Source organism: Dasypus novemcinctus, chromosome 5, assembly GCF_030445035.2.
Source record: "Dasypus novemcinctus isolate mDasNov1 chromosome 5, mDasNov1.1.hap2, whole genome shotgun sequence".
NCBI lineage: Eukaryota > Metazoa > Chordata > Mammalia > Cingulata > Dasypodidae > Dasypus > Dasypus novemcinctus.
In genome coordinates this window covers 12,910,593-12,929,731 of record NC_080677.1, presented here as the reverse complement: position 1 = coordinate 12,929,731, position 19,139 = coordinate 12,910,593, and positions in this window count along the sequence as shown.

Sequence of the window (19,139 nt, the reverse complement as noted above, 5' to 3'; positions counted from 1 at the left end):
TAATTTCACCCCTCCTGCCTATTTTTCTCTTAGATGTAGTCCAAGTCTTCATCACTTATATCCTCTATCATTGCCTAAAACTTCCCACTAGTTCCTCTGTTTCTTGCATCTCCTCCTTTCAATTCATCCACTACACTGCTGCTAAGATATTTATAAAATGCTAATAAGATTACATAATTCCATTATTTAAAATCTTTCAATGGTTTATGTTGTCTATACAATAAGTTTCAAATTCATCTGCATTTTTACCAGAAATCTCATGGCCTGGCCATGATCCACCTCTCCAGGTTCATCTCCCAACAGCCTTTCAGAGCTATCTTACACTAGAGATCAGCATATTCCAAACAGGGTTCTGAGGAGAAATTCTCAAGATATTAATAAAATTCTTGTCAAATAAGCCTAAGTTAGTGAAAGTGGGGAAATGTATTGAAACACAATAATGGACATTGAAAATGTCCAAGAAAAAAACAGGGAAGGTAAAGTTAGAGAACTTAACTCCTATTTTTCACTGAATGCCCACTAACTTCCCTAAGAGTTCAATTCGAAAAAATGCTACTGAGGTCTTACTATGTAGCACACCCACACCCGTGTCTGGAATTGTGTACTATCTCTTTTCTTGTTTCTCCATGAACTCTTTACTCCTTGCCTACCCTAGGGTGTGTCCTTAAATTTCTTAAAGAAATGTTACTAAAAGGCATCTGGAACAACTTATAATAGTTCCTAGAATATGCTCTGACTGGAGTGTCATTGATTCATTCATGCTTTCCTTTGTTCATTCAAATGCAATTATTGTACATCAACTGTATATACTAAAACCCAGTATAGGCTGGACTTGCAGAGAGAGAACATGCTCTACATAAGCCAAATTCATAAATATATGAGTAAAATAGGCTAAATGTTGTGAACTTGGCAGCATAAAGTGGGAAGAACTGAGTTGGAGGAAATCAAGAGTCAGCAGACTTGTCCCTTCCTTATTTACAGGGATATCCTGAGATAGATGTTAAAAATTTACTTCATGGGAGGCGGACTTGGCCCACTGGTTAGGGTGTCCGTCTGCCATGTGGGAGGTCCGCGGTTCAAACCCCAGGCCTCCTTGACCCGTGTGGAGCTGGCCCATGCGCAGTGCTGATGCGCACAGGGAGTGCCGCGCCACGCAGGGGTGTCCCCCGAGTGGGGGAGCCCCATGCGCAAGGAGTGCGCCCCGTAAGGAGAGCCGCCCAGCACGAAAGAAAAGTTCAGCCTGCCCAGGAATGGTGCCACACACACTTCCCTGTGCCGCTGGCGACAGCAGAGGCGGACAAAGAAACAAGATGCAGCGGGTAGACACAGAGAACAGACAACCGGGGGAGGGAGAGAATTAAATAAATAAATAAATCTTTAAAAAAAAAAATTTACTTCAGGTGTTTTGAGGCTTAGGTGTTAGGTGAGTATAAATTTACAAGTTCTATATTTTCTTGATGTATTGATTCTTTCGTTATTGTGAAATGTCCCTGTCTCTAGTAATATTTCTTCTCATAAAGTCTTTTTCACCCTATGTTATATATAAAAAACCCCTCCAATTCTTTAATGATTACAGTTTGAATGGTGTCTTTTTCAATCATTTTATTTTAAACTTATTTTGTGTCTATGAATCTAAGGTGGTGCTCCTGTAGAGAGTACACAGTTGGTTCTTCCCATTTTTATCCAATCTGACAATCTCTAATTATGATTAGGCTCTTTAGGCTATTCAAATTTAATGAAGTTTTTGGCATGTCTGGGTTGACACATCCCACATTGCTAGTTTGTTTCTATGTCTGCTCTCTTGTTTGCTCCTCTGTTCCTTTTGACTGTCTTCATTTGTGCAATTTATTTTTAGTGTGCAGTTTAAATTTATTAGATTATTTTTAACTTTTCCTTTAGTTATTCTTTAGGGATTGTAACTGAAAGTTTGGAATACAATTATTTTATGACAATGTATTTCAGATCAATGCTAAATTAATTCCAGAAATATAGAAACTGCTCCAATATATCTCTATTTCTTCTCCATTTTCTGAATGCTATTGGATAAATGCCATCTCTATATATGTTACAAATGCACCATGTAATGTAATATTTAGTAATTTATACAATTTTACATCTTTTGAAGAAGTTAAGAAAATAAATGAAAAAAGTATACCTATAAAGCTTTTATATTAAGAAACATAATTATAATTTCTGGTGCTCATCATTGCTTCCCATTTAGAGTAAGTTTTTCTCAGTCTGAAGTACTTGTTCTCAGATTTCTAGTAAGGCAAGTATGGTAGATTTAATTGGTTGTCCCCAATACAGGTTAGTTTTTATTCTTCATTCTTATTCCCATGGGTGTGACTCTATTTATAAATAGGACCCTTGGAAAATGTATTATCCATTAATGTGCGGACTCATTTGAGAATAGGATTTTCTAAGTTCCTATTTGAGTGTGAGACAAATGAATCAGGGTGAGCTTTAATCCTTATTAATGGGTCCTTTATAGGTAGAATTAATTTGGCCGAAGTGAGCAGGAGAAAGTCACAGGCAGAGCTCAAGCACATCACCACATGATGAGGGACTGCCATCACCAGAATGACTGACTCTGAGAATGCATAGCTTTGCAGAAAACTTGGTTTTGGACTTCTAACCTCAGGAATTGTGAAGCAATAATTCTCACTGTTTAAGCCAGCCACTGCATGGTATTTGTGATAGGAGCCTGGCAAACCAAGGCAGCATATTTTTAGCAACACATTCTCTTAGCATTTGTTTATCTTGGATTGTTTTTATTTAAATTTCATTTTGCTGGATATAGAATTCATGGTTGACAGTGATTTTCTTACAGTGTTTTGACCATGTCATTCCACTGCTTTGTGACTGCCACCCATTAATCTTATTGACATTCCTCTCTGTGTGATGAATAGTTTCTCTCTTGTTGCTTTCAAGATTTTCTCCTTGTATTTGATTTTCATAGTTTGACTGTGATAAGTGGATCTCTTTGTATTCGTCGTTCTTAGTTTTTTTGGAGTTTCTTGGGTATGTATATTGTATATCATTAAATCTGGGAAATTTTCGGTGTATATTTCTTCAAATATTTTTCTTCCCCTTTGTCTTCTATCATTCTGGAAATCCTATTTTCATGGATGCTGGTATATTTGATTTGATATAAAGTATCTCACAGGATTCTAAGGTTCTATTAATTTTTCCTTGATACTTTTTAGCTGTGATCATTAAGAGTAGATTATAAGTTCATGGTTCATTTTTTTTCCATATTGAAAGAGCTGTTCAGCTCCTCTACAGAATTTTTCATGAATTATTGTTTGCTGACAGTAAAATTTCCATTTGTTTTATTAAAAATATTTTCAATCTCCCTCTTGGGAATTTCAGTTTGCTCCTGCAGTTTAGTCATACTTTGTTTTCATTCATTACATATGCTCTACTTTAGCTTCGTAAATATATTTATAATAACTGATGTCTTATCTGTTTATCAAACTTCTGAAGGTAGTTGTGGACCATTTTTATTCATTGCATTTTCCCCTGTGTATGCATCACTGTCTTTTTTTCTGAAAAATGATCATTTTAGATGGAACAATATTTTTATTTATTTTGACATAAATACAGTTTAGCATCTCTGGATTCTGATTTTTACTTGTCATCATGGTTTTCATTCCTGCTGAATGCTGTTGATATTTTTTTCATACATGTTTCTGTTTGGATACTGCTTGGACTAAAACTATGAACTCTCTCTTGCCTGTACTAAACAACGGAATATGTCTTTACTCAGTAAATGCATGTGCATATATGTACATATGCATGCATATACACATAAATAAACATACAAATTTGTAACATACACTTTATAACATATATTATATCATTCTTTCTGGTTTCCTATGGGTAGCACCTGTGTCTGTGTAGGTTAATTGTCAGGTAATATTTGGGCAGATGTTGTGTTCAACATTAGGCCACTAAGGCTCCAGTCCTCTGTTCATAGGTCTGTATGTGTAGAGAATTATTGAAAAATCATGCTATTTTAGCATCTGCTCTGACTTTTCCTTTCTACTGGGCCCTTTCATTCTCCCTGGTGCACACGTGCAGCCTCAGGATCAGCCAGGGGCTTGTGGGTGACCGGGACCCTATCTGGCCGCCTCTGCTCCTGCATGCAGCCTCAGCTGGGCAGGTGCTTTCCCGGAACTCAGCCCCAGGCTAGCAGAGTCCTTCACCCTCCCCAGCTTCCTGCCTCTGGAATTGTTACTTCTTTTTTTAACAAACTTTTTATTTTTATTTTTTTAAGATATTTAGATTACAAAAATATTACATAAAAAATATAGGGGAGTCCTATATGCCCCACTGCCTACCCCTCCCACCCTCTCCCATATTAACAACATCCTTCATTAGTGTGGTACATTTGTTACAATTGATGAACACATATTGGAGCATTGCCACTAACTGTGGATTATAGTTTACATTATATTTTAATCTCTCTCCCACACAATTTTGTGAGTTATGACAAGATATATAATGTCATGTATATATCTGTCATTGCAATGTCATTCAGAGCAATTACAATGTCCCAAAATGCCTCCATATTACACCTATTTTTTCCTCTCCCTCCCCTCAGAACCTCTGGTGGCCACTGCTTCCACATTAATGACAAAAATTCTTCCATTGCTAGAATAGCAATAACTCTATAGTAGAATAGTGCAAAGTCTAGTCTGTCATTCATTTCCTAATCCTGAGGATTTTGAGATGCTGATGCCCACACCACCTCTAATTCTAAGATTGTCACTACTTTTTATTTATTTATTTAATTGTCTTTTTTTAAAGATACATAGATTGCGAAAAATGTTACATTAAAAAATGAGTTTTCCCATATACCTCACCCCCCACACACACTCCTCCCGCATCAACAACCTCTTTCATCAGTGTGGCACATTCATTGCATTTGGTGAATACATTTTGGAGCACTGCCGCACCACATGGATTATAGTTTACATTGTAGTTTACAATCCCCCCCAGTCCGTTCAGTGGGTTATAGCAGGATATATAATGTCCAGCATCTGTCCCTGTAAATTCATTTATGACAACACCAAGTCCCAAAAATGCCACCACATCTTATCTCTTCTTCCCTCTCCCTGCCCTCAGTAACTACCATGCCACTGTCTCCATATCAATGATACAATTTCTTCCATTGCTAGAGTGACAGTGCCTCTTCTGTCACTTTTACTGAACTGTGGTTGGCACTGGGGTTGGTGTATACTCAGGAGACTTGAATCTCTGGGGTGGCCATGTTCCAGCTGGGCCCTGAGCCTCAGCAGAGTTGCAACTCCTACTTTCTTGTTTGTTGGACTTACCCAGGTCAACTAACAGGAAGGTGAAGATCAACCACCACACCAGGAAACCTAGAGTGCCTACAAGTGCAATCAGGAGAATGAGCATCCATCAGCCATGTGGGATCTAAGCTCCCTCTTGATTTAGAGGTGGAGTGGACATCACCATCCCCAGGTCCACAGAATGGAGGAATAAAACATGAATTAGAGTTAGAGTGGACCTACTGGTATTCTCCTAAATATTGTCACTTCTATGCTGCTAAGAATGGATGTGCCAACTGCTCCATGTTTAATGAGCCTTCTTAAACTGTGGGACAGGTGCTCCTCATCTTATTCCTACCCTTCCTTGTAGATTCTCTGCAATGACTAAGCTTGGGTGGGGAGAGGAGTGGAAGTAACCTCATATCAGATGCCACAGATTCCAACTCCTCTCAGAAACATAAATGTTACTAAAAATTAAGACTAATGTATGCCTTTCATATCTTCTGAGAGAGCTGAAATGATGGCTTTGGTCAATTTTGTCAGTTCATGGTCATATTCTGGAGAGAGGACATATGGGCCTTTTTATATGACCATAGCATGAAGTCCAGGATTGTAGGCTTTTGAGGTAGCAATGAGAGAGTCCATTGGGGGAGGATGGATGAAATAACAGGTGAAAGACTAAAGAGTAACACAAGGTCAGACGTTGAGTGGCTGGAGAAAGTTACTCACAGCCCATCCTGATTTGTCAGCCACTTTTAGCTGCTTGTGCCATGGAGTTTAAAGTAGATTCCCAAATCAGCAGAAGTCATGGTTTGTACCAGAATGAATATAATTGGAGCCCTTCTTGAAATGATAAGACCCAGAAATGAAACAGAGAGAAAGCTGAGGGTAACATGGGACCTTTCATTTAAATGGAGTAACTATTCCTTCCTGCACAAAAGGTCTGATGTGTGGCTGGATGACAACCTTGCCATGATGAAGAGATCAGGAAATAAAGAGTCTTGGGATTCATCCCAAAGAACAAAGAATGACTTTATCATAAGAATAAACTATATCCATATAGACTGGATTGTGTTTAGGAAAATGAAGTTTGTATTTTGTATTTCAAAAGACTGTCTCAGGGAATGCTGACATCCTGTTTGAAGGCAGTTTGTGGGATTTATTGTATGTAAACTTTTCTCACAGTTACCTTTGCCTCATTCATAAGCCTGGTACTTAAACCAATATCTACACATTTTTTTGCCAAAGGTGGAGATTACTGTGCTTACTGGCTGGTTGTGAGATGGTCTGTTGAATTATACTCATGTTCATAACAAGGTAAGCAGAAAAACAAACCTTAGTTCTCCACCTGTAATATTTGAAATACATCCACTCTCAGAAAATACAAGAGTATTCTTCTGGTGGACGATATACATCCTTAGAAATGCAGAGCTTTCAACCCAAACTACTTACCTCATGTCTACCAGCTACCAGTGAACACACAGCCTGGGGAGGAAGCTACCTGTGTGTTATTCAGAGAGTTCTCTTCTGCTGGATAAATGTAGTAAAGATACTGAAGAATTAAGTGTTTGGAAAAAATGGATAAAATAATAGAATTATTTTTTTAAGTTAGGTTAAAAGGAGTAATAGAAATGTCAAAATACAATGGGAACTTTTCTTTTTATATTATATATGACCTCTATGAAACCCTATAACCTTGATCAAATAAATTGTGCATGGAAATACAAAAGGAACACATTACAAAATTGTAATGTTAGAGATTACAGCTGATTAGAAAGCAATCTTAGAAACTGAAGGGAACAAAAAAAAAAGAAAGAAACTGAAGGAAAGATGAGAACAATCATAAACTTTAGGTTGGATAAAGGAAAAAATTGAGACCTCCCTGTCCTTATTTTTTTTTAAAGATTTATTTATTTATTTCTCTCCCCTCCCCACCCCCCACCCCAGCTGTCTGTTCTCTGTGTCCTTCTTTTGTCCGCTGCTGTTGTTGTCAGCGGCATGGGAATCTTGTGTCTCTTTTTTTATTGTTGCGTCGTCTTGCTGCGTCAGTTCTCAGTGTTTGCAGTGTCATTCCTGGGCAGGGTGCACTTTCTTTCACGCTGGGCGGCTCTCCTTGCCGGGCACACTCCTTGTGCGTGGAGCTCCCCTATGCGGGGGCACCCCTGCGTGGCACAGCACTCCTTGCACAATCAGCACTGCACATGGGCCAGCTGCACACGGGTCAAGGAGGCCCGGGGTTTGAACCACAAACCTCCCATGTGGTATACAGATGCCCTATCCACTGGGCCAAGTCTGTTTCCCTCCCTGTCCTTCTAAACTGGGAAAAAATAGTAATTTCTGCTTGACCAAATCCATCCATTTTCTTAATCCACAGTCATGTACTCAACAGCCATCTTGAGCTTCCACGTATCCTCCCAGTGCTCTGTCCTGGGCCCTGGCTGTCTGCAGACAGGTTTCTTTTGAAAGACCCTTGAAACACAGACTAAGGTTCTGAGGGTTGAAGTGGGGTTAGGAGCAGATGCTTACCTACCACCCCAAATCCCCAAGTCATTGCCTACCCTTCCCCACCCCCAACTGGCAGCCCCCATGTATTCTGGATGCCAAGGTGGATTCTGACCTGTACAGTAGCAGAGCTTCTGAAGATCCATTGGAGGGAGAACACGGTCCTTGATGTTTCCAAGACTTCGGGAAAACATGAGTAGAGGTGCTTCTGGCCAGTCAGGGAACCTTCACCCAGTCAGCTATCACTTGGGTGAGGGAGTACTTCCTATCAACTGTGCTTAGTTCCTGATATCAGAGGAGATTGGAGTTCAAGCTAGTATAGCCATGGTTACCAACTACCCCAGCCTGGAGCCTCAAGTGTCATGCTGCACAATGGGCCCTGTGGAGCCTTGCCCAGCTGCAGATGCTGAGGGGTCCTGGTGCTGGGCTCCTACATGCCAACCCCACCTCACTGCCACCAGTCCCCTAGGAGCCCTGGCCACTGCAATAAACCTCCTGTCAGGTTCATGCCACAATTTAAGGGCAAGAGTGGCAGCCAGAATGCAGGAAGTGAGATAGCCCTGGCAGTGACTGGCCACATGTCTGGCTGACCAGAGGCCAAGGGCCAACTGGGACCCATCACTCCACCCTGCAGATTCCAATGAGACATGCCTCCCCTTGACTTCTTACACCCCACCAGGTAAGGCATCCTCAGGGGGTGTGCCCTTGGATCCTGGCTGCTGTCCTGCCCTCTCTAGCCTAGCTCAGTCCCTGAAAGGCCTGACACACCCTCAAACCACCTGCACAACCTGATATCTAGCCCACTCACTCCCCTGTGGTGACCAGTTTGTCACAACATGCAGTGGCACAGCCTGTGCCACTGGAGCTAATGGAACTTGTTAGTCCTATGGAGCTATAGGTCTCAGTGACTTCTACCTACATGGATGGTAGTCTGTGGCAACAAGAAATTGCTATTGGAGCATACTGGTCCTTGAGTTTTGGACATACAAAATATCTGAGGTGGCCACTAAGTACCCATTTCCCACCTTGACTGACAGCTTTTACCCCATTATTGCTCAGCAGAGACTGAGCATTTAACTACTAATGTACCCTCTGTGACTCTAAGACCAGAAGTGCCCATCATTGTGGGTACTCAGTAGTCCTACTAATATAGTAGGACAGGTTCACCCCAGCTCCATCATTAAATGGAAATGATATATCCAAGATCAAGCCTCAGTAGGACTTCAAAGAGTTAGCTGGCTCTATGAACAAAGTTCTACTTTGCTGGATGGGGCTGAACAGCCCACAGGGGACAGTTCTGCCCCTCCCTTGGCTAAGTGGGGTCACCCAAATGATAATATGTCTTGTTTCACAGATCAAATGCAAAACTCATAGTTGATTGTATCAGTTTGAAATTATTTTATGGATCCCCAAAAGAGAAATTTATAGAAATATTATGCTTGTGGGTTCAGCCACTCCTGTAGGTGTGAGATCTTTTTTCAATTGGACTACCTCAGTGAGAAGTGAATGAGGTTGCGTGTCTGTCCTCTTTCTGGGTCTGATAAAAATGGGGACACTGGAAAAGAGAGCTTTGCCATATTTGATGCTGCCATGTATCAGAAAGGAGAGGCTCAAGGAGCTGAGGACCCAGGGAAGGATGAACCATTTGCCTGATAGCTTGTAGCTGATATCAGGAAGAAAGTGGAGCAGCTGAGCCTGAGAGAGGATGCCAGGTAAGAGACAAGCCCTATGCCTGGTTGCCTTCAGCTGAGCTCTGGGAGGTGGTACAGCCTGGAGGGGAAGGCAGTGATCAGGCAGGGATTGCCTACCATCTTGTTTCAACATGTGACAACTGACTTGGTAAGAAAGCATTTAGTGAGGAGGTCCAGTAAAAGAAAAGCCTGGTTGCCCTCAGCTGAGCTCCAAGAGACAGTACAGCTTAGAGGAGAAGGCACAGACCAGGTAGAGCTGGCCCGCCATCTTGCTTCAACACTTTGCAGCTGACTTTGGTGAGAAAGCACCTCTAATTGTGCATTGAGTTAGACTTTTCATGACCTTGGAACTGTAAGCTTTTACCCCAAATAGATGCCCTTGATAAAAGCCAACACATTTCTGGTACAGTGCATTGGCAGCCCATTGGCAAACTAAAACACTGATAGAGTCAATTGGACCCTGTGGCCATCTGGCCCAAGAATGACCACCTTTAGACCAAGGGTGTTCTGTCCAGTGGATTTATCTCCATGTGGTAGGGATGGCTGTGCAGGCTTCTCTAACGACAAATTTCTGCTACATATTTATAGATTCAAGGGCTCTTGCAAATTGACTATCCATATTGTCCAGTGACTAGAAAATCAGTGATTGGATTATAAGAAGTTCTTCCATGTGAGCACAGAGGCCATGGCAAGAGCTTGTTGCGGCGGCTTGCTCGGTCGGTAGAGGTGGGGTCTGGCTGCGGACGAGGGGTCGGTCCAGCTCTGGACGAGGGGTCGGTCCAGCAGCAGACGAGGGATCGGTCTCACAAGGGGTTGCACGGTTCGGCTGACGGGGTCACCTGGCGAAGCCGGCGACAAGGGGGTCGCCCGGAGAAGCAGGCGACGAACTGGGGACAAGGGAGGCCAGGCCCTTGTCGGGGGCTCTCAGGACTGGAGGGCGCACGGCAGAAGAACTACCGTGGAGACAAGGTAAACACGCAAGTCCACTTTACTGAGGGAGAGGCAACAGTTTTATAGGGGCTGGGGAAGGCTGATTGGTCGAAGCCACGCCCTGTTCTGATTGGTTGCCGGTGAAAGGTCAGTGGGCGGTACTGGACGGGGGAGGGGTGGTGGTTAGGGATTGGCTGTCGCTGTTGCTGGGGGAAGGGGCAGGGTTTAGGGATTGGTGGCTGCTGTTGCTGGGGTGGAGGGCAGACTTGAGTTTCCCGCCCACGCCTGGCTGTTGCTGCTGTCGGGGGAGGGGAAAAGGGCAGACTGGATTTCCCCACCCACGCCTGGCTGTTGCTGCTGTCGGGGGAGGGGAAAAGGGCAGACTGGAATTTTCCGCCCTGCGCCTGCGCAGGGAGAAAGAAGAAGAAGGGTGCCGCCCCACAGGCATCGTGTGGCACCATCCGGGAGGAGGGGCGGCCGCGGAAGCATGGCTGCCTAGAAGGGGAGACCCGAGGGCACTCTGCGCCCATGCCAAGCTCCCTTCAGGGGTGGCGGTGAGTCCGATCAGCCACCCTATTATGGGGGCAGTGGCTTGGCCTGCCGCGGCTGCTCCCCCGCCAGGCCAGCAGACCACACTTCAGCCCGAGGGGTGACCGCAGCTTGTGAGTTGGGAAGATCAGTTTGTCACCATTATTGACACCCATTGCAAAAGGCCATTTGAAGCAGAACATGGATGAGATTTCCATGTCAAGCAATCATGTGCTCAAAAAAGTTGCAATGATTTCTCACTAGAGCCACCATAGAATAGGACACAAAAGCCCCACTCAGATGAAAGAATGAGCAAATCATAAGGACACACTCTTAAAGAGGCCAAATCTAAAGACAGTACAGTCATGTGACTCATGACAATGAGCTTAAACCACACTGTATGGTGTGGTGGGCCATATCAGCTGGGTCTTAGGCCTTGTCTGAGGATGACAACTCAACCACATTAGACTGCTTATTATGAGTCATGGATTTCAATGGTGTATCATTAATGTAGACAAATCCTCTAGATAATGGGACAGTAATTCACATGCACTGGAGCCACCTTTGCAGTCTTACAGAAACACCTAAGGTATGTGATGTGATATACAACAATCAGATCAAGTTATCTCATTTGCATCTAATGTAGCCCAGCAAAGGACATGCTACCATTACATGATATTGGCTTTCATGCTCCCTATGACCTCCAAGCAAAAGGGGTGATAACTCATTGAATGGATAACTCAAGTAACAACCCCACATTGGTCATCAGGAAGAACAACATATTGGGTGGGACCTTTGTGGAATTAAGGCTATTTAGACATTGACCATTGTGTTCCAGGGGAAGAGAAACATGACACTGCAGCATATGTTGGGAAATACAGAGCTCTGAGGAGGTGGAGGTCCAGGCAGCTGCCTGATTAGGCTATGTCTTTGGAAAGGAATCCTAAAATCAGTGTACCCAATGGAGAACACAATCCCTGGTGTGATTTGTGATGTAGGTGGCAGTGGTGTTACTGAAAGAACCTCCCAATTCAAACCTGGAGCTGTCGCAGGTGACTCCTTCTTGCGGGGTACCATGGGAACATTGGTAAAGGCAACAGAATACCAAAGCACTTGCTTCCTCTGGTTGCACTTGAAACTCCTGACCTTTCAGAACAGATGGGCAATATCATTGGTTCTATCAAATTTCTTCAGGATATACTTTCCTCCCTAGATTGAATGATCAGTCCTGGAAGGTCTGGGTTAAAAAATGGAGGTAATTGGTCCTTTCAGAAATTGTGGCTTCAGAGCATGACAGAGAACCTGGGTGGCCATAATCTTGGAAATTGAGTTATTGGGCAAGATTTATTTTTATTTATTTCTCTACCCTTCCCCCCCTCCCCTCCACCCCAGTTGTCTGTTCTTTGTGTCCATTCGCTGTGTGTTCTTCTGTGTCTGCTTCTATTCTTGTCAGTGGCACTGGGAATCTGTGTCTCTTTTTGTTGCATCATCTTGCTGCGTCAGCTCCCATGTGTGTAGCCACTGCTCCTGAGCAGGCTGAACTTTCTTTCGTGCTGGGCGGCTTTCCTTATGGGGTGCACTCCTTGCATATGGGGCTCCCCTACACGGGGATAACCCTGCGTGGCACCGCATTCCTTGCGCACATCAGCACTGCACATGGGCCGGCTCCACACGGGTCACGGAGGCCCGGAGTTTGAACCGCGGACCTCCCATGTGGTACACAGATGCCCTATCCACTGGGCCAAGTCCGCCTCCCCATATTGATGTTTATTACAAGGGATCTATCTTGATAGACATCTTTGAAATGACATAACCAATGAAGAATGCGTCCAGCTGCTTTTCACTTGCAATGGAACTGGAAATCTTCATGGGACAGAGGATGAGGATGATCTCTGCCTGGAGAAGGAGAACAATGAACTTACTCCTGGTGAGTGACATCCAAGAAATAACTAAATTTCCCATGGCTGCTTCTGGTTCAGGGTGGATCCACCACCAAACTAGACATGGAAGCTCTGACACCATGAAATTATAGTCCCAGGAACATGGGGTACCTCACTCATTAAATTTCTAGTATATAGAAATTAAAGTTTATTTTGACTTTGGACCATGGGACATTTGTAAATTTGTTAATTACCTCTAAGTGTTTTGTGAATTTAATAATGGTTCCTATATACCCAATCATGACACCTACAGACAAAAATTTTCCTTAGTTTTCTTAGTTTTCTGATTTTTATTCCACTCTCTGATGTATTACACTAATCTCACAATTACATCAATATGTAATGGAAGTGTCAAGAGAAAACATCTTTTTCTTGGTCTCTACAGTAAAGCATCCAGGCTTTCAATATTATATAAAATGTGAGGTGTAATGGTGAGAACAAATATACTTCTAGTGGGCCCAATTTTACTAAAAGCATTCAGCAGTCTTCCAAAATTATGTATGAAATCTGCAGAAATTAATTCATGTATATATATATGCTCTGGATTATAAACTTTCAAAAATTAATATCAAAGACAGGATTTCCAAATCTGGACCATCATATTGTCATTGCCTATGGGCCTTGTGGATTTTGAATCTATTACATGTTGATTATGAACAAGATGATTCTTGCAGTGGGTTCTGACTGATACTCCCTACTGGACCATTAGCAAGGAACAATGAGAACTATCCGGACCTCTGCTTGGGTCACTGAACTACTGTGTGCAGGACCCTCTTACCTACTGATAAAGATTCTAGTCACTGTGATGGTTTTATTTCCTCTAAAATCAGAAACAAGGCAAACATCTGTTCCCACCCTTTAAATATTTAGCCACAGACACAAAGAAATGTCCATTATTGATCCATGGGAGACAACCAGAGAACAATATTCATTTACTCTGGAAGACTCCCAAATCACAGACATCACACATTCTCCAATACCAAATCTATAATATTTCTACCACTTATCTCTGTAACTCAGCCCCCAGATATACAGTCATTTTCCCAACCCCCTCAATATCCCTCACAGGAACACAATAACTGATGCACACAAGCTCCCCAGTCTCGGAATAAATGATTTCCCTTGATTTTCCATTGAGTATATTTTCCACCATGGATTTTCTGGAAATCCCCCAAAGGATCTCATCCTCCTCATAAATAATTTCTCCTCTCATTTCATGTTTTTATGGTTATTCATAAACTCAATTTTCTTTAAAACACCAAGGATTGTTATTTAGCTGAATGGTTGTGCACAGTGATTACAGACCTAGTGTTTCACTTCTGTGGAGTTCACCCATCTTATTTAAAGGATAAATTATAAATTAAGGCAATCACATTTTGAGTACATATATAGAACTCCTCATATGTGATTTTTATGGTGCTTATCTGTTAAAGTAGTAGATGAGGACTCTCCACTTCCATTACAATTATATTGTGAGTTCTCTCATGTCATCAAACCATCTACTAAGGGCTTTGCTACATAAATGACTTTCATATGGATTCTCTCCAGTATGAGCTTCCTGAAATTAACTGAAGTAGTATGGATGACTACTGGAACCTCCATATTAATTATAAACATAGTGTTTCTTTAGGATATGAGTTTTCTGGTGTGTTTAAAAGTTAAATCTATGACTGAAGTCTCTTGAATGTCCAATACCTTTACAGTATGAATTCTTTCCTATCTTTTAGGTCAGAATATTGAGTGATGGCTTTCTCACAATGATGACATTCATAGGGATTCTCTCCAATTTTCACATATAAATGATATACTTATGGCTTTTGTCCCGTGTGCATTCTCTCATGTTGCCAGTTGGGAGAACTATGAATGAAAGATTTCCCACATTGATGGTATTCAGAGCCTTTCTTTACAGTGTGAATTCTCTCGTGTTGATGAAGAATAGAAGATTGATGGCTTTTCCACCTAAATGACATTCATAGGGCTTCTCTGCACTGTAAGTTTCTTCATGTTGTCTAAGGTGAAAAAAAATATCTAATGAAAGCTTTCCCATATAGAAGACATCCACATGGTTTCTCTCCAAAATGAAGTTTATTGTATTGTCTGTGGTCAGAGTTTTCAATATATGCTTTACCACTTCAATAACATTTATATGATTTGTTTCTACTGTGATTCTGCTTACGTGGATCAAAAGTTGACTGGTCACTAAGAACTTTTCCAAATGGTTTGATGAAATATGATTTCTTTCTCCTTTGTATTAATGCATGTTGAGTTCCTGTGGATCTGTGAGTGGAATGTTCTTGCAAGCAATTACATTTAAAGGAATTCTTTTGAGTGTGAGATCTCTGTTGTGAAGAATTACATGAGAGACTATAAAACATTTGTCCACATACATATATTTCCACTTTCCCACACATGAATTCTAGACTAATCCTTCAGTGATAGTGTCCAATTAAAATCTTTCCCATATTAGTTTCCTATACACATTACTCTCCTTCATACATAGTGAGAGTTTCTCTACAATAGATACTACAATAGTATCCCAATTGCAGATCTATCTGATCAATTTAGAACTTCAAGATGTTTAAAATTCATGTATGTGAACCATGTTTATGGAATTATCTTTTTATAAGAGCTCAGGTAAGAATTTTCTGATCTGGTTAATTTTCCCTAAACTCAAATTATCAGATTTTTTTCTGGATTAACTTTTAATCTCCAAATTAATTAAAGTTATGTGATTGTACTGAATTCCTTATTTATCCCCTCACCAGGTATCCATTTGGAAAACTAGGGTTCACATCAACGATGTTTATCAATGATATGATTTTAGAAGTGTCTTTCCTGCAGATAGATTGAATGAATATCATTTCTTTTATTTTAAAAACAATTTTCCTGCCTGTAAAATTTGTGGGGGCTTTCATAAGGTATTTACCTGGACACAGAATTGCCTTAATAGCTGGTAAATGTCCAGGCAATATGCACTTGGTCTCTGCACTTCTTAAAAGTTTTTAATTATTCTGAAACTTCTCCCCCAAAGTACATTATGAAACCAAACAGGATTCACCTGGGTGTTCACAATTCTTGGTTTGCCTCTTTGGGCTGATTGTTGCTACCTTTGTGTTTTAGATTGCTGAAAGTTACTGGATGTAATATACCAGAAATTAGCTGACTTTTACAATGTGGATTTACTGACTTCCAAGCTTACAGTTCTGAAACTTTGAAAATTTCCAAATCATGGCTTCATCAGGCGATGCTTTTGTCTCTGAGGATGGGCTGAGGACTCCCTCACATGACAGTGTCTCCTGGAGCTCTTCGTCCTCCTCTGGGCTTCCTTGCCTTCAGTTTCCTGATTTGTGGTTTTCCCTTTGCTTCTGTGTTCTATTTATTTTAACTTTTTGCTTCTGGGCTTTTCTTTCTTAGCTTCTGGGGTGTTCTCTCTGTCTATCTCTTCGTATTCATCCCTTTTATGAAGGACTCCAGTAAGAGGATTAAGACCCACCCTGTGTCACACCCTACTGAAGTAATATAATTAAAACATTCCACCTACAACAGGCTTACACACACAGTAATGTATCAGCCCTAAAGACACAAATTTGCAGGGTCCATGAAAACCTCAAACTGCCACATCTTGCTAGGGGTTATCATAAACAAAAAAATGATTAGAAGTCTTTCAATCACAATAGGAAATTTCCTGAGTCTACTGCTAGAGCTATAGTTGCAACACAAGTGTCATTAGATCCATTAGCTAAACTTGTTTTGGACAATAGCTAAACAAGGATGCATTTTTGTCATCACTAACACCATCTGTTGTTCTTGCATAAACACTTCCAAGGAAGCTGAGACACAATTGCATGAAATAATTGAACAAGGGAAGCAGAGTTGGCTCAATGGATAGAGCATCTGCCTACCATATGGGAGGTCCATGGTTCAAACCCAGGGCCTCCTTGACCCATGTGGAGCTGGTCCACGCACAGTGCTGATGCACGCAAGGAGTGCTGTGCCACACCGGGGTGTCCCCCTTGTAGGGGAGCCCCATGCACAAGGAGTGTGCCCCATAAGGAGAGCTGCCCAGCATGAAAGAAAGTTCAGCCTGCTCAGGAGTGGTGGCTGCACACATGGGAGCTGACACAGCAAGATGATGCAACAAAAGGAGACACAGATTCCCAGTGCCACTGACAAGAATAGAAGCAGACACAGAAGAACACACAGTGAATGGACACTGAGAACAGACAACTGGGGTGGTGGGGAGGGGGGAGAAGGGGAGATAAATAAGTAAAAATAAATCTTAAAAAAAAAATAACTGAACAAGTCCCATAGTTCAAATGGGTAAAGTCTACATCAGTGCCCTTGTTTAAAAGTATATTTTTGTTGTTGTTTTTTAAAAAGAATCTTAGATTACATAAATGTTACACAAAAAATATAGAGGATTTCCATATGCCCTGCTCCCTAGCCCTCCCACATTTCCCCATATCAACAACATCCTTCATTAGCGTGGTTCATTTGCCAAAATTAATGAACACATCTCAAGCATTGCCACTAAGTGAAGATTATAGTTTACATTGAGTTATCCCACACATTTTTGCAAGTTACTGCATAATTTACAGTGGCCTGTCTCTGTCATTGCAATATCATTCAGGATAATTCCCAAGTCCTAAAAATGCAACCAAATTACACCTATGTTTCCCTCTACCTCCCTTGAAAACCTCCAGTGGCCACTACCTCCACATCCACTATAAAAGTTCTTCCATTACTAGGATCACAACAAGTCTACAGTAGAACAACTGCAAGTCTACTCTAGTCTGTTGTCCATTCCCCAAACTTGAGGATTCTGTGATGGTGATGCCCATTCCATCTCTGATTGAGAGGAGACTTAGATTCCATGGGGCAGATGGATGAGACTTTCTTGCTTGCAGTTGTGGACTCATTCTGTTCCTCGAGAAGTTTGTTGTCAGTCATCATCTCCTTGTTAGCTGTCCTGGGTGAATCCAATAAACCGGAGAGTAGATATTGCAACTCTGTTGAGATGCAGGGCCTATGTGTAGGGAAAACATAACTGAGCCCAACTCTGTCACACTAGGGAGCTTAAATTCCAAAGTAAGGCCCAGTGGCATGAAGTCAAACTCCAGAACTTTCTGCCCTGACTCTATTGCCTGGATGCCTCCAGAGCCCTCAGGAGCCCTGCTATTTGAGGTAATATTTACTTTGACAGTCAATGAGTTCCTGTTGAGACATCAACAAGTGTAACCTCTGAAATGACCTCCCAAATCACTTTGAAGTTTCTTAGCCATACAAACTCAATTTGTCTTTACCCTTTCCTCCTTCTGATCAAGGTCTCTTTCTGGTTGCATTGCTAGTTTGTTCTTGGCAGTATGCGGTCACCCCTTGGGCTGAAGTGTGGTTTGCTGGCCTGGCGGGGGAGCAGCAGCGGCAGGCCAAGCCGCTGCCCCCATAATAGGGTGGCTGGTCGGACTCACCGCCACCCCTGAAGGGAGCTCGGCATGGGCGCAGAGTGCCCTCGGGTCTCCCCTTCTCGGCAGCCATGCTTCCGCGGCCGCCCCTCCTCCGGGATGGCGCCACACGATGCCTGTGGGGCGGCACCCTTCTTCTTCTTTCTCCCTGTGCAGGCGCAGGGCAGAAAATTCCAGTCTGCCCTTTTCCCCTCCCCCGACAGGAGCAACAGCCAGGCGTGGGCGGAAAAATCCAGTCTGCCCTTTTCCCTCCCCCCAACAGCAGCAACAGCCAGGCGTGGGCGGGAAACTCAAGTCTGCCCTCTACCCCAGCAACAGCAGCCACCAATCCCTAAACCCTGCCCCTTCCCCCAGCAACAGCGACAGCCAATCCCTAACCACCATCCCTCCCCCGTCCAGTACTGCCCACTGACCTTTCGCTGGCAACCAATCAGAACAGGGCGTGGCTTCGACCAATCAGCCTTCCCCAGCCCCTATAAAACTGTTGCCTCTCCCTCAATAAAGTGGACTTGCGTGTTTACCTTGTCTCCGCGGTAGTTCTTCTGCCGTGTGCCCTCCAGTCCTGAGAGCCCCCAACAAGGGCCTGGCCTCCCTTGTCCCCAGTTCATCGCCTGCTTCTCCGGGCGACCCCTTCGTCGCCGGCTTCACCGGGCGACCCCGTCAACTGAACTGCGCAACCCCTGTGAGACCGACCCCTCGTCTGCTGCCAGACCGACCCCTCATCCCAAGCGGGACCGACCCCTCGTCCTAAACTGGACTGACACCTCGTCCGCAGCCAGACCCCACCTC